The sequence below is a fragment of the Orcinus orca genome, chromosome 8 (genome assembly GCF_937001465.1).
Source record: "Orcinus orca chromosome 8, mOrcOrc1.1, whole genome shotgun sequence".
Taxonomy (NCBI): Eukaryota; Metazoa; Chordata; class Mammalia; order Artiodactyla; family Delphinidae; genus Orcinus; species Orcinus orca.
This window is the reverse complement of record NC_064566.1, coordinates 105,245,105-105,269,083: the sequence shown is the minus strand read 5'-3', so window position 1 is coordinate 105,269,083 and position 23,979 is coordinate 105,245,105. Positions and strand designations below refer to the sequence as shown.

The window sequence follows — 23,979 nt, the reverse complement described above, 5'->3', positions numbered from 1 at the left end:
GGCAGAGAAGTTCTCCCAGGGACTTTTTTAGAGCCCCTAAGGGTCTCCCTCTCTCCTCTCTGGTGTAAGGTTTGTAGTCAGAGAAAGCAGGTTGGCGGGCGGTGGAATTAAACTCACTGACTAATAACCAAGAACCCAAAAATGTATCATGGCAATGCTCCTGTTGACAACTGGGTTACACTGGAGCCATTTCCCAGAATCCCCTTCCCTGGATGGTTCTGGGTTAGACTTAGCCAAAAGTGGGACTTCAGTAGCTTTGCAGGCAGAAACGAGAGCCTGGCCATCAGATACTTGGCTTCCAGTGGACTTTCTCACCCCCTCCTGCTTTGTGGAGTCATTTCAGCAAGTGGGCTTCCCCAACTGGCACACCCCCAGCTCTGCCCAGCACCTCCCAGGTGGTGTAGGATCCATTCCTATAAGAAATCTCTTCTCCCATAACTCCCACAACAGTGAATCTGCTTCCCTGATTAAACCCTGACTGACACAGAGAGGGCAGACTTTTTAAACATCTGGACAGGTGCAGGCCAATTATACGCAAAGGCATACTTGTCTCCCGTTATTCCTGCAAATATTGGTGACTAAGGAGAGCCTCAGAGGAGAGCCCACATGAGGGGCTGGGAGGTAGAGGAAACCAGGCTCGGGAACCCCGGTTCTGGAACCAAATCCCAGTTCTGCCAACTAATCACTGCTGGGGGCAAGTGGATAGCTTTCCTGAGTCTCAGTGTTCTCCTCTGTAGTTCCTCTTGTTCTGCAACACCCAGCTACACCAAAGGGCCAACACACGACTGGACATCACTGTCCCCTTCTCAACCTGCCACCCCCGAGACGCTCCATGCTGGTCACCAACCCCACATCCAAGGGGCAGCAGCCTGGGAAGGAAGAATCACCAAAGTCAAACAGGCAAGGGCTGGGCGGGAGAGGAGGCATCAGAAAGAGCTGGAAAGGAGAAGGGCAGAGGGACTATCTGCAGGAGAGAGGTGTCCTCACACGGCCTTCCCCGGGCTGCCGGGACACTTTCGAGGGATAGATTTCAGAGCAGAGAGTCACATTTCGAGATGTCCATCTCGTACGGGGCCAGCCTCCTGTGTACCACTGTGGTTTCGAGGAGCTGATCCACTGTCCCCACCTGCACCCTCACCCGCACCTGCTCCTTCGGTGCTGCCTGACCGGTGGCCTGTCTGCCCAGATGTCATCTCTCCTCCACACGAGCACTGACCCTTCAGATCACTGCGGGAGTCTTTCAGCCCCGGCCTGCACCCTGCACTTGGCTAAACAGGAACCAAGCCCACGTGGGCCTCCTGAGAGCTGGGGACTGGAACGGATACGCGTGCAGTGGAGACTCAGCTGCCTCCTCCAGCCTCGAGGCCGATGCAGCAGCTTGCGGAGCAGGCTCTGAGCAGGTGCCATTCATTCTGGGGGGAGAGTGTAGGCAATGGGGACAAGGTGCCCAAAGGCAGAGTCCTCCAGGAGTCGAGTTGGAGAGTCCATGTTGGGGTCCCTCGGCCTCCCTAGAAGACAGTCCTTCCACCAGGTGGTTCAGGCTCTGTCGTGTGCACTCTTCCCAGGACGCTTGCTGGGCAGACCACACTCTTCAACAGACACCCAGACAGCAAAGCAGGGGCGGCTGACCCTGTGCCCATGAACCAAGCTCAGCGGGCTCTCTACCCAGATTCTGACACTGGGGTTCTGAGACTCATCGGGGGCTGATTAAATCAATACATGTGATTCCCTCAAGCCTGTGCAGACCCTTGGGAGATCTTCACTCCAGAACAACACGGTCTTTGGCAACCTGAGTCCCTACAATCTCTGCTGAGAGCTCAGCATCTCAAAGGTTTCCCGCCCAAATCTATATTTCATCAACATAGCATCCAATCCATCCTCCACTCAGCCCTGGGACCCTTCTAACCTGCCCAGAGAGGTGCCTCCTTTTAGGGTTGGTCAAGGCCAGTGGTTCTCAAAGCGGGGCTCCCAGATCAACAGCATCACAGCACCTGGGAACTTGTTAGAAAGGCAAGCTATTGGCCCCCACCCCAGACCTACTGAATCAGAAATTCTGGGGGTGGGCCCAGCACTCTGTGCTTTAAGAATCACTGGTCTAGACTTACGATCTCCTCTCTGCCATCAGAGCCAGAATAGGAGGGAAGGTACTGGAGGCAAGAGGACTGGGCAGAGGCCTGGGACCCTGCTGAGGTCTGCGGCCATGGATGAAGGTAAGGAGAAGGTCTGCTTGCTCTCTGATGAGCTAAGAGGGAGGCTGACTTTCCCCGGGCAGCAGAAGTTCAGGCGTCTGTCGCTCTGTGAGCCTAATCTGTCCCCAGAAGAGTCTGACCATGTGTCACTGCAAACACAGCTTGCTCTACCGCAGAGCAGATGTTCCCAAGAGCTGAGCCGTTTGAATAGAGTTAATGGGCAGCCGTAAATTATCAGCTGGAGACACGCGGAGGCTGCAGGGGAGATGAGGCCACTTGGCCTGAGCCCCAGCATGAGAACTAGGTGTGTGCTCCACTGGAGCCGGCATGCGGGCCATCAGCCAAACAGGGGAAGGTTGGGCAGGGCTGGTCTTCATGCCTGCTTGGAGCTCAGACCGCAGCCACTCGCGCTACCGGGGAGATCCTGAGTGAGGAGCGGAGAACCCAACTGGCCAAGGTCCTACCAGCTGCTTCAGGGGGCGGTCTGGAAGGGCACCATGCCCAGTCCTTGTGCCCCCCTTCCCTCCTCTCCCTGCATGGTCCTCACTGAGGTTCTTCCCCAGGAGGGCTTGAGTTAGTAAGAGAGGTGGGCAAGGAAGGGAGCACAGACAGGAAATGAGCCTGGAAAGCTCCAGGACGCTTGGGGAAGCCCAGGGCACCAGCAGCCTGGAGGGGAGCCTTCTCCACCACCACCCATTCTGTCCTCCCAACTGCAACCTCCCCACAGATCTGAACTGAGCCTGATGCCAGATACCCTACTGACCTCTGTGCTGAGGCTCCCCCGGGGGCAGAGGTGCCAGTTCTGAGCCACTGTCCGTTGCAAGCTACTCTGCTCACCCAAGCTCAGCTTCTCTGGTCTTCATGTCCCTCTGCCTCCTCCCACCCCCACCCATGCCCATGGCGGATGTGCACTTGAATCTGAGTGTCCACCTGTGAGGACCACTACTGAACCTGGAGTTCAGCACTGAAGACCAGTGCCATCATTTGGGACCAGTTCTCCAAAATGGTGGGGAACAAGGTACACTTGGTAGGGGTAACCATGCAGAGCCCTTTGTCAGGAGGGCAGAAAGGGAAGCAGTCAGCCTGGATTTGGCAGGAAAGGGAGTGTAACTAAAACTAAAAAGATTTAGATTCTGGGCCTATTAAACGTGTGAAAGGATGCTAAAATTAAAGTTCCAGCAGAAGAATTCATACCATAAAGATTGGTACCACCAGAAGTATGAGACCAATTCCTACGTGTGCACCTCACGCAGTAAACGTTCCAGGACAAATTGCACCACTCTGGATGCTTGGGCAAATCAGTAATACAGGAAGGGAACCAAGACTTGTGGGAAAAGGTGCAGGAAGAAAGTTCTGTGGGGAGAGCTGTGGCTGAGCTGCGAGTCCCCCCCCCTCCCCCACTTGGGGTGATCATCTCACCCCAAGGCTAGTGAGAAGGGGCTGCTACGAGATTCCTCAGAAAACCTGCACTGTGTTTCTTGCCACTGGAAGAAGATAAAGCGGCCTGGTGTGGGGTCACTCCTGAGAAAGTAAAGATGCACATGGCCCAGGTGGATGTGGCTGCATGACTTATCCTGGCACCACGTGTGCTTGAGAAGAATGTATCTTCTGCTGCTGTTGGATGGGATGTTCTGTATGTCCTTTGGGTCCATCTGCTCTAACATATAGTTTATTTTTTTTAATAAATAAATTTATTTATTTATTTTTAATTTTGGCTGTGTCGGGTCTTCATTGCTGTGCGCAGACTTTCTCTGGTTATGGCGAGCGGGGGTACTCTTCAATGCAGTTCTCAGGCTTCTCATTGCAGTGGCTTCTCTTGTTGCGGAGCACGGGCTCTAGGTGCACGGGCTACAGTAGTTGTGGCCCGTGGGTTCAGTAGTTGTGGCACACGGACTTAGTTGTTCCACGGCATGTGGGATCTTCCCGGACCAGGGATCGAACCCGTGTCCCCTGCACTGGCGGGTGGATTCTTAACCACTGTGCCACTAGGGAAGTCCCTCTAACATATAGTTTAAATCCAGCGTTTCCACACTGATTTTATGTCTGGGTGATCTATCCATCGTTGAAAGTGGATTATTGAAGTCCCCTCCTATTATTGTATTGCTTTATATTTCTCCCTTCAGATATGTTGGTGTTTGCTTTATATATTTAGGTGCTCCTATGTTGCGTGCATAAATATTTACAATTGTTGTATCCACTTGATGAACTGACCCCTTTATCACTATATAATGACCTTCTTTGACTCTTCTGACAGTTTTTTAGTTGAAGTCTACTTTATCTGATATAAGTATAGCTATATACTATACTTTGGTTTCTATTTATATGGAATACCTTTTTCCACCTCTTCACTTTCAGTCTACTTGTGTCCCTAAAGATGAAGTGAGTCTCTTGTAGGCGGCATTTAATTGGGGCTTGTTTTTTTAATCCATTCACCCACTCTGTGTCTTTTTATTGTAGAATTTAGTCCCTTTACATTTAAAGTAATTACTGGTAAGTATGGGCTTAATATTGCCATTTTCTTCATTGTTTTCTGGCTGTTTTGTAGTTCCTTTGTTCCTATCTTCCTCTCTTGCTCTCTTCCTTTGTGGTTTGATGATTCTCTGTGGTGGTGTACTTTGATTCCTTTCTCCTTGTCTTTATCTACCACAGGTTTTTGTTTTGTAGTTATCATGAGACTTACATAAAACATCTTACATACCTTCAGTATGCTGTTCCTCATTTGTAATGCACTGTGCAAAATACTAGTGAGCATGGCTTTCTTAACACAGCATTTTCTATTTTCACCCATCACTTCACAGTGATGTTTTGCCTCAAATTATTTTCAGTTTTGATTTTCACTGAATAAACCTGTACTTTTAGCACATCCCCAAAGAAGTAATCGAAAGGTTCAATTTTTTTAAGTAAATAATATTGTTCAGGTTTCCTTTTATACAGTTCTGTAGATTTAAAATACAGCTTCTGGGTCGAGGTGTCTGCAGGAGGGAGCGTGCTGGGAGAACCCACCAAAGTGCCCACACAAGAGAGTGCTCTTCACACCCAAAGCACAAAGCCACTTTGGGAAATTTCCAGTCAAGAATGAACCTCTTCTATGTCCTCTGCCCCCTACCTTTTCTCACCACTCCCCATCCACCTTCCCATCCATGGAGGGAAAAGAAACCAATCAGGAGGTAAGAGAGGAAGATGAGAAGAAAGGGCTGAAAAAGAGAGAACCAAGCACATCCCTCACTTTGCTCCTACAGCAGGCTCCAGAGGGACCCCGCCTGAGGCTCACCTGAGCCAAGGGAGGGGAAGAAGTTTAACATTAAATCTAGTTCAGAATTTTTACTATTGTCTTCAACTGGACATTGCAGTTTCTGAATTGAGGCTGTTGGAGAATTAATGTGTTGGTAAGATGTACCTGCTGGAGTATCCTTCTAGGGCAAGAGAAGACTGCACCTGCTGAGTAATTTTAAAGGGATGATGAGACACACAAAATATTAAGTTGCATTTTGATCGTGTCATGTATTGTGAATGTTCACAGGGCACTTACTGTGTACCGGGCATTTTCCCTGCATTGTCTACTCTAATCCTCCCAACAGCAACACTGGATCAGGTGTTGTCATCCTCACTTCACAGCTGAGGAAGCGGACACTCGGCAAGGTTAAGGACCCTTTCCAATGATACACAAGTGGAGAAGCCAAGGTGGAACTAATCTGTCTCTGATTCCAAAGCCTTTGTGTCAAGTTAGACACATTCTTTCTGCCTACAGGTTCATCACAGTTTCTAAAATGTGAGGGTGAAAATCAAGGAACACCCACACGTTTGTTTGCATGTGGCTACATTTCCCAGGAACCTACAAATTCTATCGCTTTAATGCTCAACCTTCACCTTCCCCCAGCTGCTTCTCCAATAGAAGCAGGTCCCATGCAGGAAAGAGTGTTAAAAGTGGGCTTTCAGCTCCAGCCAGAAACAGGGATATGACATGTGAAGGGTGTTCCTTTTTTTCTTCACCACATCCTTTGCAGTCACGACTGCACTTTAAAGAGAATGTCAGGTTGGTGGAATTAGTTAAGCTCCAAGACAAACGTTATATGTTTGTTTTTAAACCAGGCCTCCTGAGTAAAAAACCCAGCAAGCATATGACAGGGAAAAATCTCCTTCTACAGGCATTCACGGGCACAGCCAGAGGCCTCCTTAGGCTGAGGAAGACTTTCTTTTCTAATTTAGAGACTCAAGGGTACAAATAAAGTTAGGTACTGGTTAAAGAACCTGGCCAAACTTTTAAACAAATCCAAGTTTCTATGAGGCAGTCAGATAGAACAGACCCTTTATAAGGAAAGGACTTGTTTTGGTTTGGAGACTGTAAAGAAGGGAGAATCGTCCCTGAGATCCTGAGCTCAACCTTTGACACTCTAAGAATTGTCCCCAGAACCCTCCTGGGTCAGTGAGAGTCCTGAAAGACACCGACGACCACAGCAAGTAAGATTCTGGCCAAATAGACATAACTCCTTCAGTCAACAACCACCAACAAGCCAGCAGCCTACCAGGCCTCCCAGACAACAGAGAGGTTAGCATCTCAAGAGAACCTTTGAAATCAGGTACAGGTTCAGAGCCCAACTCTAAACTCACCATCTGAGCAACTCATGGTAAACTGCTTACCAGCCCCAGTTTCCTGATCTGTAAATTGAGCAGACAGGCAATGCCCATACAAAGGGTAATTGTGAGGGTTAATGAGATGATATTTGTAAAGCAGCTTGCACAGTTCCTGGCTGTTAATATTAAGTGTTAAATATATTTTTAATATATGTATTTAAACTATAAAAAAATTAAATTTAAAAACTGTAAAAGCTGCCCTTCCCCAGGATCCCAGTCCCCAATTTAGACTATTGTGATAACTTTTGTGAGGGTTCAAAGAGAGAGCTGAATATCCATTTCTGGGAAGATGGAGTAGACATATTTTTCCTATTCCTTCCACCATATACAACTAAAAGCCCAGGATAGAATATACAGAACAAATACAAGAAGAGTCTGAAAAGTGGAATGGAAAAGGCAGACTGGCGAGGGACCTCAGAATCTGATGACAACACAGCAGTCAGTTTTCTGAGCTTATTTTTTGCCTCGTATGTACCAGACTTGGAGCTGAAGAAGAGAGCAAACAGACCAAAAAACAGACAAACTCCCAGAAAAACTCTTCTCTCTTTGGCCAAAGAACCAGGAAAAGGGAGCCTAGAAAGACAGAAAACTTGTAGTCGATCACCGCTCTACTCCAGCCAAATGCCACGGAAAAAGGCTGTGATCCGGGAAAGCTGGGTGGGGAGCTACCCCTCACCTGCTCCATCAGGGTGCAACAAGACACCCTCAACAGCCCTGCATGGTACTGTCACTTAGAAGGTCAAGAAGGGCGCTGGGAGCGTCATCTCCACCGGGCAGTGACATCATCTTCCCTTGGGGTCCAAGTGGAGACCAATGGAGACATGGACTTCAAGTCCACATGGAAATAATGAGGTGACCCCCAACCTGCAGAGTTTGTGTCAGAGGAGACAGGACTCACTGTCACCCAGCAGTAATGAAACCACCACACCCTCCCTTCCCTAGAGTCAGTGAAGGCCACATGGGAAGCAGAACAAGGCACTCCTCCCCCTGCCAGCCAGGAAGTTTCAGTGGAGGCCTAGCAAGGAGCCAGAAATTCTGCCCCCCATGCCCAGCAGTAATGAGGAGCCTCCTCAGGTGTCATTAGAGAGATCCAGTGAGGGATTCAGAATTCTGCTCTCACCTGGCAGTAGAAGGTGACCTTCCCCTGCAATCCTAAATATATATGTACCAAACAACAAAGCTACAAAATATGTCAGGCAAAAACTGATAGAACTGAGAGGAAAAAATAGACAAACCCACAATTATATCTGGGGACTTTAATACCACTATCCAAAAATTAATAGAAAAATTAGACAGAAAATCACCAAGAGTATGAAAGAACTCAACACCATCATCAACCAGTAGGATCTCATTGACATTTACGGAACACTCCACCCAATAACAGCAGAATACATACTCTTTTCAAGTTCCCTCAAAACATATACCAAGATAAACCATATCCTGGACCACAAAACCAACCTCAACAAAGTTAAAAGAACTGAAATCACATAGAGTGTGTTCTCTGACCACAGTGGAACCAAACTAGAAATCAATAACAGAAAGATAACAGGGAAATAAACAACACACTTCTAAATAATACATAGGTCAAAGGGGAATTCTCAAGGAAAATTTTTTTTAAAAAATTGAACTGAATGGAGCTTCCCTGGTGGCGCAGTGGTTGAGAGTCCGCCTGCCGATGCAGGGGACACGGGTTCATGCCCTGGTCCAGAAGGATCCCACATACCGCGGAGCGGCTGGACCCGTGAGCCATGGCTGCTGAGCCTGCGCATCCAGAGCCTGTGCTCCACAACAGGAGAGGCCACAACAGTGAGAGGCCCGCGTACCGCCAAAAAAAAAAAAAACAAAAATGAACTGAATGAAAACAATAACAACAACATATCAAAATTTGTGGGACACAGACAAAGCAGTGCTTTGAGGGCAATTTATAGGCCTAAAATGATACATTAGAAAACAGTGTAAGTCTCCAATCTATGACCTAAGCTCCCACCTCAATAACCTAGAAAAAGAATAAATAAACCCAAAAAAGTGGAAGGAAGAAAACAAAGAGAAAAGCAGAAATCAATGAAGTTGAAAACTAAAAAACAATAGGGAAAAAATCAATGAAACAAAAAACTTCTTCGAAAAGATCGATAAAATTGACAAAACTCTAAGAAGATTAAAAAAGAAAAAAAGACAAGATATAAATTAATAATATTAGGAATGAAATAGAGGCTAACATTACATACTTCATAAACATCATGAGGATAAGAGAATACTATGAACAACTCTGCATACATAAATTTAACAACTTAAATGAAATAGACTAATTTCTTGAAAAACACAAACTATCACAACTCATCCAAAATGAAGTAGACAATTTGAATAGTCCTTAACTATTAAGAAAATTGAATTTGTAATTTTTTAAATGCCCCGAAGAGAAGTCTCTGAGCCCAAATGGTTTCATAGAGAATTCTACCCAAAGAAGATTTAACACCAATTCTATACAATCTCTTCCAGAAAATGGAAGAGAAGGAAACACTTCTCAATTTATTTAATGAAGTATTATCCTGATACTAAAGACAACACAGAAAAAGAAAACACACCAGTATCCATCATAAATATAACACCAAAATCTTTAATAAAACATTAGCAAATAGAATTTAACAATACAGAAAAGAATTTGACTTGACTAAGTGTATAATTTAATAGGGTGTCTTCCAGGTATGCAAGGGTGACTCAATTCACAATCAGTGTTGCCCCCATATAACAGGCTAAAGAAGAAACAGCTCATGATGATATCAGTCAATATGGAAAAAGCATTTGACAAAATTCAACACCTATATATGATGAAAACACTCAGATAACTAGCAATAGAAAGATCTTCCTCAAACTGATAAAAAGCATCTACGAAAACCTACAGCCAATGTACTTAATGGTGAAAAAATGAATGTTATCGCCCCTCCAAGTCTGGGATCAAAACAAGGGTGTCTGCCCTCACTACTCTCATTTACATAGTGCCGAAAGTTCTAGCCAGTGTAATAGGGGAAGGAAAGGAAATAAAAGGCATACAGATCCAAAATGAAGAAATAAAAATATCCCTATTTTCAGATGACATGATTATATATGTGGAAAATCTCAAGGAATCTATGTTTTTAAAGGTCCTAGAATTGAGTGAGTTCAGCAAGCTTCCAAGGTACAAGATAAACATTTTAAAGTTAACTGCATTTCTACATACTAGCAATGAACAAATAGACACCAAAGGTACAAATACTGTACCATTACAATAACTGAAAAATATTAAACACTTAAGTGTAAATCTAACAAAACATGTATAGAATTTTTATGTTAAAAACTACCAAATGCTAATGAAAGAAAGAATTCCTAAATAAATGGAGAGACATATCGTGCTTATGGATTGTAAGACTCAACATAGTAAATATGTCAATTCTCCCCAAATTTATATACAGATTTAACATAATTCTTATCAAAATGCCACCAAGGATTTTTGTAGCTGTATACAAAGTTACTCTAAAATTTAGATGGAACAGCAAACAAACTAGAACAGCTCAAAGAAATTTTGAGAAAGAAGAATAAGAGGAAATCATCTACCCAATTTCAAGACATTATATAGCTATAGTAATGAAGACTGTGTGTACTGGCAGAAGGAAAACTACACAGATCAATGCAACAGAATAGAGAACCCAGACACAGACCCACACAAATATGCCAAACTGTTTACTGACAAAGGTGCAAAAGCAATTCATGGAGGCAAATATAGCCTTTCAACAAATGGTGCTGGAGGAACTAGAAACCCAGAGGCAACAAAATGAACTTCAATCCAAGTCTCACGCCTCATTAAAAATTTCACTCAGAATGGATCATGGACTTTAATATAAAACATAAAACTGTAAAACTTTTTTTTAAAATAGGAGAAAATCTTTGGGATATAGGGCTAGACAAAGAGTTCCTAGACATGGGACCAAAATCATAATCCACAAAAGGAAAAATGATAAACTGGACTTCATCAAAATTCAAAACATTTGCTCTGCAGAAGACCCTACCAAGAAGTCTACAAACTGGGAGAAAATATTCTCAAAACACATATCTAACAAAGGACTAATATCTAGAATATATATAGAACACTCAAAACTCAGTAGAAAAATAAATAATCCAATTAGAAAATGAGCAAAAGACATGAAGAGCCATATTCAAAGAGGATCTAAAGATGGCAAATCAGCACGTGAAAAGATGTTCAACATTATTTGCCATTATGGAAATACAAATTAAAACCCCCTGTATCACTGCATACCTATCAGAATGGCTAAAATACAAGATAGTGATGGGAGAAACAAGATCACTCACACATGACTGATGGGAACATAAAATGGTGCAGCCACTCAGGAAAACAGCTGGGCAGTTTCTTAAAAAACTAAACATGCAACAACTGTATGACCCAGCAATTTGCACTCCTGGGAATTATCCCAGATAAATGAAGACATTTTCACACAAAAACCTATGCACAAATATTTATAGTAGCTTTTCTCATTACAGCCAAAAATTTGAAACAGCCCAAATGCCCTTCAGTGGGTGAATGCTGAAACCAATGTGGCACATTCATACCATGGGATACTACTAAGAAATGAAGAGTAACAAACTTTGATATTAAAGCAGTGAAAAAAACTGAGCAGCATGTGTAAGGTTCACATTCCGGAGACACAGTCTCACTAAAAGACTGAGATCTAATCACAGGACTATAGAAAGCCTCCCTCCCCCCTCCAAAATCTGGCACATTACTAAAAGTCTATTTACCAGTTTCTTTTACATCATATACAGCCATCAAGAAAAAAATTATAAGACATGCTAAAAGGCAAAAAATACAGTATGAAGAGACAGAGTAAGCATCAGAACCAGACTCAAATATGGCAAGAATATTGGAATTATCAGACCAGGAATTTAAAACAGTTATGATTAATTTACTAAAAGCACTAATGGATAAAGTAGACAGCATGCAAGAACAAATGAGCAATGTAAGTAGAGAGATGGAAATTCTAAGGAAGAAAGAAAAAGTAATGCTAGAGATCAAAAATACTGTAAAAGAAATGAAGAATGCCTTTGAAGGACTTAGCAGTAGACTGGACATGGCTAAGGAAAAAATCTCTTTGCTTGAGGATATTTCAATAGAAACTTCCAAAACTGAAAAGCGAAAAGAAAAAGAACTGGGGAAAAAAAAAAAAAGAACAGAATATCCAAGAACTTTGGGACAACTACAAAAAGTATAACATACATGTAATGAAAATACCAAAAGGAAAAGAAAAAGAGAAAGAAACAGAAGAAATACTTGAAGCAATAATGACTGAGATTTTTTTTGCCCCAAAATTAATGACACTAAACCACAAAACCTAAAATCTCAGAGAACACCAAGCAGGATAAATGCAAAAACAAGCAAACAAACAAAAACACCTCGGCATGTCACAGTCAAAGTGCAGAAAATCAAAGATTAAAATAAAATACGTCTCAAGAAGACAGAGGTAAGGTTTAAAAATACCTTACCTTTAGGGACTTCCCTGGTGGTCCAGTGGTTAAGAATCTGCGCTTCCACTGCAGAGGGCGCAGTTCTATCCCTCTTCGGGGAACTAAGATCCCACATGCAGTACAGTGCGGCCAGGGGAAAAAAAACAAAAAAAACACCTTACCTTTAGAGCAGCAAAGATAAGAATTACATCTGAATTCTCCTCAGTAGAAACCATACAAGCAAGAAGAAAATGAAGTAAAATGTTTAAAGTATTGAAAAGAAAAAATGACCAACCTAAAATTCTGTATTCTGTGAAATTATCCTTCAAAAGTAAAGAGGAATAAAGTCTTCCTCAGACAAACAGAAGTTGAGGGAATTTGTTGCTAGACCTGCCTTGAAATAGATGTTAAAAGAAGTTCTTCAGAGAAAAGGAAAGTGATATAGGTCAGAAACTTGGACCTACATAAAGAAAGGAAGCACATTAGAGAAAAAATTAGTAAAGGTAAAATAAAACTTTTATTTTTCTTATTCTTAATTGATCAGATAACAGTTGGTTCAAAATAATAATAGCAACAATGTATTCAATTGTGTATGCTTCTGTGTGTGTGTATTATTTATGCATATGTATAAGTGAAATGAATGGCAGCAAAGATACAAGGGATGAAAGGAAAGAACTAGGATAACTTTGTTATTATAAGGTACATGCAGTACCTGTGAATCAGTATAATGTTATTTGGAAGTGGCCTTGGATTAGTTGTAAATGTATATTTCAAAATTTAAGGCAAGCACTAAAAGAAGTTAAAAAAAAAGTATAACTGATATGCTAAGAAAGGAGAGAAAATGGAATCATAAAATACTCAATTAGAACCACAAAAGACAAGAAAGGAGTGGAAGACAAAACCAGGAACAAAGACAAGGGCAACAAATAGAAAACAGTAACAAATATGGCAGAGATTAATCCAACTCTGTCAGTAATCACACTAAATGTCAATGGTTTAAATAGATCAATTAAAAGACAGAGATTGTCACAGTGGATTAAAAAAAAAAAAAGGACCCAGCTATACATTGTCTATAAGAAACCCACTTTCAGTATAAAGACACATATAGGTTAAAAGTAAATGAATAAAGATACATCATGCTTGACATGATATTATACATAGAGAATCCTAAAGATGCTACCAGAAAACTACTAGAGCTAATCAATGAATTTGGTAAAGTAGCAGGATACAAAATTAATGCACAGAAATCTCTTGCATTCCTATACACTAATGATGAAAAATCTGAAAGAGAAATTAAGGAAACAATCCCATTTACCATTTCAACAAAAAGAATAAAATACCTAGGAATAAACCTACCTAAGGAGACAAAAGACCTGTATGCAGAAAACTCTTAAGACACCAATAAAAGAAATTTGAGACGATACAAACAGATGGAGAGATATACCATGTTCTTAGATTGGAAGAATCAACATTGTGAAAATGACTATACTACCCAAAGCAATCTACAGATTCAATGCAAACCCTATCAAACTACCAATGGCATTTTTCACAGAACTAGAATAAAAAATTTCACAATTTGTATGGAAACACAAAAGACCCTGAATAGCCAGAGCAATCTTGAGAAAGAAAAACGGAGCTGGAGGAATCAAGCTCCTGGACTTCAGACTATACTACAAAGCTACAGTAATCAAGACAGTATGGTACTGGCACAAAAACAGAAATATAGATCAATGGAACAGCACAGAAAGCCCAGAGGTAAACCCACACACATATGGTCACCTTATTTTTGATAAAGGATGCAAGAATATACAATGGAGAAAAGACAGCTTCTTCAATAGTGGTGCTGGGAAAACTGGACAGCTACATGTAAAAGAATGAAATTAGAACACTCCCTAACACCATACACAAAAATAAACTCAAAATGGATTAAAGACCTAAATGTAAGGCCAGACACTATAAAACTCTTAGAGGAAAACACAGGCAGAACACTATGACATAAATCACAGCAAGATCCTTTTTGACCCACCTCCTAGAGAAATGGAAATAAAAACAAAAATAAACAAATGGGACCTAATGAAACTTAAAAACTTTTGCACAGCAAAGGAAAACATAAACAACACCAAAAGACCACCCTCAGAATGGGAGAAAATATTTTCAAACAAAGCAACTGACAAAGGATTAATCTCCAAAAGTTACAAGCAGCTCATGCAGCTCAATATCAAAAAAACAAACAACCCAATCCCAAAATGGGCAGAAGACCTAAACAGACATTTCTCCAAAGAAGATACACAGATTGCCAACAAACACATGAAAGGATGCTCAACATCACTAACCATGAGAGAAATGCAAATCAAAACTACAATGAGGTATCACCTCACACTGGTCAGAATGGCCATCATCAAAAAATCTACAAACAATAAATGCTGGAGAGGGTGTGAAGAAAAGGGAACCCTCTTGCACTGTTGGTGGGAATGTAAACTGATACAGCCGCTATGGAGAACAGTACGGAGGTTCCTTAAAAACTAAAAATAGAACTACCATACGACCCAGCAATCCCACTACTGGGCATATACCCTGAGAAAACCATAATTCAAAAAGAGTCATGGACCACAATGTTCATTGCAGCTCTATTTACAATAGCCCGGAGATGGAAACAACCTAGGTGTCCATCATCGGATGAATGGATAAAGAAGATGTGGCACACATATACAATGGAATATTACTCAGCCATAAAAAGAAACGAAATTGAGTTATTTATAGTGAGGTGGATGGACATATAGCGTCTGTCATACAGAATGAAGTAAGTCAGAAAGAGAAAAACAAATACCGTATGCTAATACATATATATGGAATCTAAAATTTTTTAAAAAATGGTTCTGAAGAACCTAGGGGAAGGACAGGAATAAAGACACAGAGAATGGACTTGAGCACACGGGGAGGGCGAAGGGTAAGCTGGGATGAAGTGAGGGAGTGGCATGGACATATATACACTACCAAATGTAAAATAGATAGCTAGTGGGAAGCAGCCACATAGCACAGGGAGATCAGCTCGGTGCTTTGTGACCACCTAGAGGGGTGGGATAGGGAGGGTGGGAGGGAGATGCAAGAGGGAGGAGATATGGGGATATATGTATATGTATAGCTGATTTACTCTGTTATAAAGCAGTAACTAACACACCACTGTAAAGCAATTATACTCCAATAAAGATGTTAAAAAAAAAGATACATCATGCTAATACTAATCAAAAGAAAGGGCATAGCTATACTAATATCAGACAGACTAGACTTCAGAGCAAAGAAAGTAATCAGGGATAAAGAGGAGCATTACATAGTGACATAGGGATCAATTTTCCTAGAAGACATAACAATCCTTAATGTGAATGAATCTCACAACAGAGCATCAAAAACGTGTGGCAAAAAGTGATAAAACTTCAGAGAGAAATAGATAAACCCCCCATTATAGTTGGAGACTCAATACCCTTCTATCAGAAACAGATCCAGAAGACTGAAAATCGTAGGGACACAGTTGAACTCTATGTTGAACTCAAAAGCATCAATAAACCAGATATAATTGACATCTATAGACTATGTCACTCAACAACAGAAGAACACAGATGCTTCTCAAGCTCATGTGGAACAAAATATTAGCAAATATAATCCAACAATGTATAAAAAGAATTATACATCACGATTAAGTGGAATTTATCCCTGATATGCAAGGCTGGTTCAACATTTGAAAATCAATTAATATAATTCATCATATCAACAGATATATCTGATAAAAGACTAATATCCAACATATGCAAAGAGCTCTTAAAACTCAACAATAAGAAACTGAACAACCTGATTTTAAATGGACAAAAGACCTGAACAGACACCTCACCAAAGAAGATATACAGAAGGAAAATTAGCATATTAAAAGATGCTCAACATCACATGTCATTAAGAAGTTGCACATTAAAACAGCAACATATTACTACACACCTATTAGAATGACCAAAATCCAAAACATTGACAACAGCGAATTCTGGTGAGGATGTAGAGCCACAGAAACTCTAATTCACTGCTGGTAGGAATGCAAAATGGTGCAGCCGGTCACTTCAGAAGACAATTGGCAGTTTCTTACAAAACTAAATATACTTTACCATATGATCTAGCAGTTCCACTCCTTAGTATTTACCAAATAAGTTGAAAACTTGTGTACACACAAAAACCTGCATATGATTGTTTATAGCAGCTTTATTCATAATTGCTAAAACTTGGAAGCAACTAAGATATCGTTTAGTAGGTGAATGGCCACATAAACTGTGGTACAACCAGACACTGGAATATTATTCAGCACTGAAAATAAATGAGCTATCAAGCCATGAAAATGCATGGAGGGAACTTAAATGCATATTACTAAGTGAGAAAAGTCAATCTGAAAAGTTTACATATTGTACGACTCCAACTACTGTATATGACATTCTCAAAAGGTAAAACTATGGAGGTAATGAAAAGATCAATGGTTGCCAGGGCCTGGCGGGGAGGGAAGGAAGGATGAATAGGTACAGCACAGAGGATTTTTAGGGCACTGAAAATACTCTGTGTGACACTTTAATGGTGGACCCATATACATTTGTCAACACTCACAGAATGTACAAAATCACGAGTAAACTCTAATATAAACTGTGGACTTTGGGCAATAATGCTGTGCCAGGTAGGCTCATTGATAGTGGGGAGGATGCATGTGCGAGAGGGCCAGGAATATACGGAAAATCTCTGCACTGTCTGCTCAATTTTGCTGTGAACCTAATACTGCACTTTAAAATGTCTAGTTCTTTAAGTATGTCTAATTTTTTTTAAATGCCACTACCATAAATCTAACAGCTGAACTTCTTAGCATTTATCCCAGAGAAATAAAGACATTTCACACAAAAACCTGTACACAAATGTTTATAGCAGGGTTTTTCGTGTTAGCCAAAAACCTAAAACAGCCCAGATGCTGAAACCCACTGCAGTACGGCCATACCATGGAATACGACTCACAACAAAGAGGAACAAACTATTGATTAGCAGTCGCCAGGGGCTAAGGAGGGGATGAGAGTGAGAGGGAAATCGCTATAAAAGGGCAGCATGAAGATACCCAGTGATGCTGCAAATGCTCTGTATCACCATCAGTATCCTGGTTGTGATATTACAGTACAGTTTTGCAAGATGTTATCATTGGGGAAACTGGGTAAAGGGCACATGGGCTCTCTCTGATTTCTTATAACTGCCTGAAATCTGCAGCTATCTCAAAATAAAAATTTTTATTTAAATGACAAAAGGAGAGCTGAAGAGATCCAGAAATGGAACACAGCAGATCCTAAAGTCATAGCAGCAGGGGATGCAAAACGCCAGCTGTCGGGGCCGCCTTGCCTCGCCCTGTCCTAAGAACCACGTGAAGCCAGTTCTCCTTCAGGACTGTGAGGGGTATTGGAGGTCAGGCAGAAGGAAGGGGGTACATACAATTGCTTTCAAAGGAGCCAGACAAAGAATAAGTTCTATATCAGACCAGAGCAAGGGCAGACATCCGTGGGAAAAAGACATCCATGTCCCAAGTTCCTAATTCAAGCTCAGCCCTGAAGGTTGGGCACAGGCTGGGGAGGGCAGGAAGGCTGGGGGGAGGTAGGCTGACACTCTGATAAAACCACAGATACAAAGAGTGGCTCCTTGTGACATGTCCTGCCCGGTCCCAGCTGTCCCTGAGCCCCAGTTGGTTCTTCAACACTTCCTTAAATGATCTGAGATACTTCGGTGGCCTCCATGCATTCCCATTTTTTACCCTAAGTTAGCTCAAGATAATGTTTTGTCCCTTGCAAATAAAAAAACGCACTGCCCCAAAAACCAAGGCTTGGGCTCTGACAATTTAAGTATCATGAATTAAATAACTGTCACCTACGAACAAATTCAATCCAGCCTACAGTCGCCCTAAAGCCACAGGACCAGCTTCAACACGGAGAGGCAGATGGGGTGGTTACAACAGTAATAACTTCTAACTGGGTGATGTGGGAAAACTTCCTTCCTCTCTGCACTGATTTCATCCTCTGTAACATGGAGGGCATAGCAAGATAGGAGGGTCTATATCTATGCCTTCCCTCGCCTTCAAAAATCAACTTAGGGACTTCTGGGGTGGTCCAGTGATTAAGGCTTCACCTTCCAGTGCAGGGGGTGTGGGTTCGATCCCTGGTCAGGGAACTAAGTAAGATCCCACTTGCCTCGGGGCCAAAAAACCAAAACATAAAACAGAAGCAATATCGTAACAAATTCCATAAAGACTTTAAAAATGGTCCACATCAAAAAAAAAACAACTTAAATGCCAACCATCTACACAGTCTGCCCTCGTTCATCTTCAAATAACTTCTCCCTCCTCTCAACCCCTAAAAACTTTATTTAAAACACTCCCACACTTCTTATCTTGTGTTATAATTAGATGAACATGTCTGATATTCCCTATTAAAGTGTAAATTCCCTGAGGACACGTGTTTGTTTTACATTTATTTGTCCCCCATACTGCCTAGTAGGACACAGATAAAGTGGGCAGTGAGTTCTTTGTTGAAAGAATAAATCAAGGACAAACTGAGACAATTTGCTCCCGATGAGGAAGCCCTTTTAAAAGTATAAACCATAGGGCTTCCCTGGTGGCGCAGTGGTTGAGAGTCCGCCTGCCGATGCAGGGGACATGGGTTCGTGCCCCGGTCTGGGAAGATCCCACATGCCGCGGAGAGGCTGGGCCCGTGAGCCATGGCCGCTGAGCCTGCGCGTCCGGAGCCTGTGCTCCGCAACGGGAGAGGCCACAGCGGTGAGAGGCCCGCGTACCGCAAAAAAAAAAAAAAAAAAAAAGTATAAACCATAAATTACAAAGTGTAAAGGCATTGTATATACATGTATATGTGTATATGTATGTGTGTGTGTGTGTATAAAGGCATTTTATATATGTGTGTGTGTGTGTGTGTGTGTGTGCACCACCTGCTACGTGAACTGGGCCTAGTACTTTAACTTCTTTGGCTTCTCACAAACAAGGCTCTGTGGGCAAGGATCACAGGGAAGGTGAGGTTGCATTGTTTGCTTTTGTTTTTAATTTCTACCACTCCTAATTTCAAAGGAGTGAAACTGAAGGTTGGGTACAATAAAACCCCTAAGCCCCAGGCACATAAAGATAAAATTGAGAAATCGGAAATGGAGAGAAGAATTGGGGGAGATAAGTTAACTAGAACCATAGGTGCAACAGTCACTGCATGTGGGCTCTAAATTGAGTGCTAAGCTTCCTGGTAGCCAAGGCAAAAAGCAAAATGTGATAACGTTCTGAGCTCTCACTGTCAGAAAAAAAGATCATACCGACATTGGGAAAGATAAACCCTTTCTAGGAGCTGCCTTTTGCAGGAATTAGGGTGTCCGTCCTTTTAAAAGGCTGATGAATAACATTGTGGGCAGCATCCTCAGCTGTCCCCTCCCCAAACCAGCAAGGCTGCGGACAGGCCTCTAACCCAGGGAGGCCCTGCTTCTGGGGGAGGATCAGAAAGGGATCCAGTATGAGCCAGCCCCCGGCCGACCCACCAGCCCCACGCAGCTGCGAAATCGGCCAGTCACATAATTATTTAATGCTGTCTGACTGGGTGTCGGAAAATGCCTGCCTCAAACTACTATTTTCCATTTGGCATGAGTTTGGGCTGCTCTTTCTGACAATAAATTGCCATTGGATTCAGCTCTCTATTAAAACAGATCACGTCTCCTGAGGAGAGAAGAAAAGCCACGATAATAAACCATAATTACTGTGGCAGAAGGCCATGTGACAAATTCATCTTAAAAGTCATCAATTGTTTGCAAGTTAAAGAAGAGAGTGCTGCAAAGAGAGAGGCGAGAACTGGGCATGGGGGTGGCAGCGCTGAGGAAACAGCAGCAGCAGAAAGTCAGGGCTTTCTGAATCTGGGTGACCAGGTACCTGGGCTTTCACTGTCCTATTCTCTCTGCTTCTGTGTGTTTGAAAATACCCATATTTAAAACGAAAAAAAAAAAGTTTAAACCTAGGCACACTGCAATTTATACTGCAAGATTCTGGCCATGAAAAGCGATCTGAACCCTGTAAGCACTCCCCGGGTTACCCACTATTCACTGCTGCTGCGGTGACTTGGCTCCCCGAAGCCCCAAGTGGCCTTCCAGAGTTCACACGCAGGCATCGTCTGAGTCCTGGCCCAGGGCACCCGGTGACCCAGTGGACTCTGAGTGGTCCTAAAAGCACCTCAAACAATGAGCTGTTTGTTCCCAATCCAGTGGTGGGCCTTGGAGAGCTGGTCTCAGCCCCTTCAACGGCTGCCAATAAGAAACTCTGACCCTCAGTGGAGGTGGCTGGGGGGGGGTGGGGGGTAAACCAGGGGCTCTGACCCTCCCAGGAGCGGGGGAGGGAGAACATGGCCTTCGCTCCACCACTAGTGGGTCTGGGACGGGAGAAAGGAGAAGCAGCAGAAATCAGAGGGCGGCAGGGATAACTTTCCTGTCCAGCCAAGGCCTCTCTGCCTGCAGACTCGTGAGTTAGAAGCTAGAGGCTAGAGTCACGGGGGATGGTCCAGCAAGGAGGAGCCTGGGGTTGCAGAGCCTGGAGCGGAGGAGGGGCTAGGGGCTACAGCTGCGCGGAGGGGAAGGGCTGCGACCGCGGAGCCAGGAGGTCCTCAGAGGTGGGTGAACTCCAAGCAGCCTCGCCTCCCAGGGCCAAATTCAGAGAGGCTGCAGGATGCATAGCCGTAAGTCTGGGGCCTCTGACGCAATATGACGCCACACCGCTTAGCTGCGCAAGGAAGGGGCACGGGGACGACCCGAGGGGGACCGAGAAGAGGGAAGCTGTGAGCTGACCTCTCGGCACCTGGCAGCCCTCCTCCCCAGGCAGCAGCCAGCTCGCTCCCTTCGAAGAATGCAGAAGAGGAACGTGCTTTGATTTTCTTAAAACAAACACTGCTGAGCAAAGAGATAAGCCGGGCCGGGGTTGGCTCAGGCTCCCCTGGTGCAAGGGAAGTCTCACTTCATATTTCCACCACGCAGGCCCCGGGGAGCCAGCCGTGGCCCCTTCTCCTCTCGGGAAACGCCTGTCTGGCAAGGGAAGTCTCACTTCATATTTCCACCACGCAGGCCCCGGGGAGCCAGCCGTGGCCCCTTCTCCTCTCGGGAAACGCCTGTCTGGCGAGGGGGGGTCTGCTCTGATCCGGCGACACCAGCAGCCGAGGGACTTTTCTCTGCCGGCCAGGCCCCCAGGATCCAACAAAGAAAGAGGGCCCTTGATGCCTGAAGCTCAGGAGGTGCCCCTCTCGACCCTGGGGGCTTGGAAAAGTGACCTTGTGGGGAGGGGGACGTTTCCCCTAAGAATCTGCCTGAGTCACTCCCGCTGTGAGAGGCCGGAAGCCACGGCGGGGCTCGGGAGCCGCGGGGGTGACCCGTCGCCGCCTCCCCTCCCCGCCGGCCGCGCGCCGCCATCTGCGCCCTGCGTCACTCACGCTCCGCGCGCACCGGGCGACACGAAGAGCGCCAGGCACTCAGTATTCCGAGTGCTTCTCACAGGTTATCTCACCTAGTCCACTCGGCGAACCTGCCAGGCAGGTACCGCTATCACCTCCAGGTACAGATAAGGAGCCAAGGTCACACATGTTCGTAGCAGACCCGCCTTGAACCTGACGCTTGGCTCTGGAGCCTGAGCGGAAAGGCGGCTCCGCGGCCCGGCTTCCCCAAGGCCCCGCACCTGCTCCAGGTGTGCGTGTGAGCCCAACCCCCGGCCGCTCACCTGAGCTTCCCCGTCGCTTGTTGCCTTGGAGACCGGGGTTCCACCTGCATGCGCCGCCTTCCGTCCCTCTCCCTCCGCCGGCTCCCTGGGCCTCTTCCTGCGGCCGGTTGGCCGGACCCCTCCCAACTTCCGGCGTCGGGCCCAAAGCCTATGCGTATATACGCGTTTACGCATACGGGTACGTATACGTTCTCTTTCACTCAAAGTTACGCATACGGGTACGTATATATATATACATATATACGTTCTCTTCCACTCAAAGGCCAATTCCACAAGACTTCCTTCAAAGGAAAGGAGGAATGAACTGCTCCCCTTTTCTATCCCAAATATCCTTTTTATTTTTCAGTCAAGTGGGTCTTGATAAGCCAGCCCCGTAGGGTTACACGGAGGAGTCCGAAGGCGCAGATGCGGAGGAGGAGGGGGCACACAGGGAGCAGAGCGGGCAGGAAGGGCACGCGCCCCACTCGGAGATGACGAGCCTGGGACTGGTAATGAGCCCAAGAGGGAAGAGCCCCAGTGCCGGGACGTCGCTGTCACTTCTGAGCGGTGACCAGCACAGTGCACCTGAGCAAGGACTGGCTAACAGGGGGTCACGAAAAAAAGTGTGCTCCAAGGCACAGGGCGAGGAACGAGAATCTGCAGGAACGCGTCCATTCGCGTGGAGGAAGGGCCAGTCTCCCAGGGTGGGACAGTGGTCTAAGTAGCTCTAACTTGCAGCTATATACAAAGACGCTCTTGGTGACCAAAGAGGAATATTGGGAGTCTGGGATTGACATGTCCACACTGCTGTATTTAAAAAGGATAACCAACAAGCACCTGCTGTACAGCACAGGGAACTCTGCTCAGTGTTCTGCGGCAGCCTGGATGGGAGGGGAGTCTGGGGGAGAATGGACACATGTATACACATGGCTGAGTCGCTTTGCTGTGCACCTGAAACTATCACAACGTTGTTAATTGGCTCTACTCCAATATAAAATAAAAGGTTAAAAAAGAGATAAAGAAAAAGAGAAAAAGGAAGTCTGTCAGCAACCCCCACCCCACCGCCATCCCCCTCACCCGAGCAGACCACACACAGTGACCAGCCATCACAGGTATTCCTATCTGCTTCTAGAGATGGCTGGAACAGGCCAGAATGTGCATGGCTTGATTTCACTTCCCTTAAGTAATCTCCCTGGATCTGTCCTTCCTGAGCTGCCTTCTAAATTTAATTTTCCAAGTAGATTTTACTACAAAAGAGAGGACAGTAATAACAATAGCCACGGTTGTCTGATACTGAATTCTTACTAAGTGCTTTACAGGTGTTTCTCCCTCAGACAGTCACAAGACTCCTGTGAATTAAGGTTATTTTGTAGACGAAGCTGTGTCTGCCTTTTGTTAGCTATTCACAGGCAGGCATTGACCTGAGTTGCTCCTCTGCAGATTTTATCACAGCGCCTTGCATACACGGCAGACTTTCAATTACGTGTTCCACTGAACCAGATTCAATTAACAACACTCCGGGGTTAAGGACACACCTCTTTACCCCAAGTTGCAAGTGAGAGCTTTTTTTCTTTATTAACACGGTAATAAAAATAGCTAACATTCATTGGTCTTAGTAGGTGCCAAGTACTGTGCCTAATGTTTCACATTCATTATCTAATGTGACTGTCATAAAAATCTTATTATTATTTTCCCCATTACAAAGAAATCCCCAGAGGTTTAGAGAAGCAGTTACAAAGAGGCAAAGCTAGGATTTGAGTCTGTGCTCAAATCATGAGTCAAACAACCCCAGTCTAGGGATTTGTGCTCTTTATCACTAAGCTAATCCCCAAAATAAACATATTAAAAATGAAATTCATACAGTAAATAAAAGGGAAAAAAATCCCCATAATCCATTGTTAC

General features: G+C 44.1%; 1 long non-coding RNA gene across 11 annotated transcripts in view; it reads right to left on the bottom strand.

Moving 5' to 3' along the window:
• LOC117196854 (uncharacterized) overlaps positions 1–22,404 on the bottom strand; it is a 289,465-nt gene extending 267,061 nt beyond the window's left edge. For 2 of the 11 annotated variants that reach the window (XR_007479022.1, XR_007479023.1), the window contains exon 1: positions 22,099–22,404. This is a non-coding gene — a long non-coding RNA (uncharacterized LOC117196854). Of the gene's footprint in view, positions 1–12,350; positions 12,434–22,098 lie in introns of all 11 variants that reach the window. The other 9 variants (XR_007479019.1, XR_007479021.1, XR_007479017.1 and 6 more) reach the window with 8 other exon arrangements.
• Positions 22,405–23,979: the final 1,575 nt, after the last annotated feature.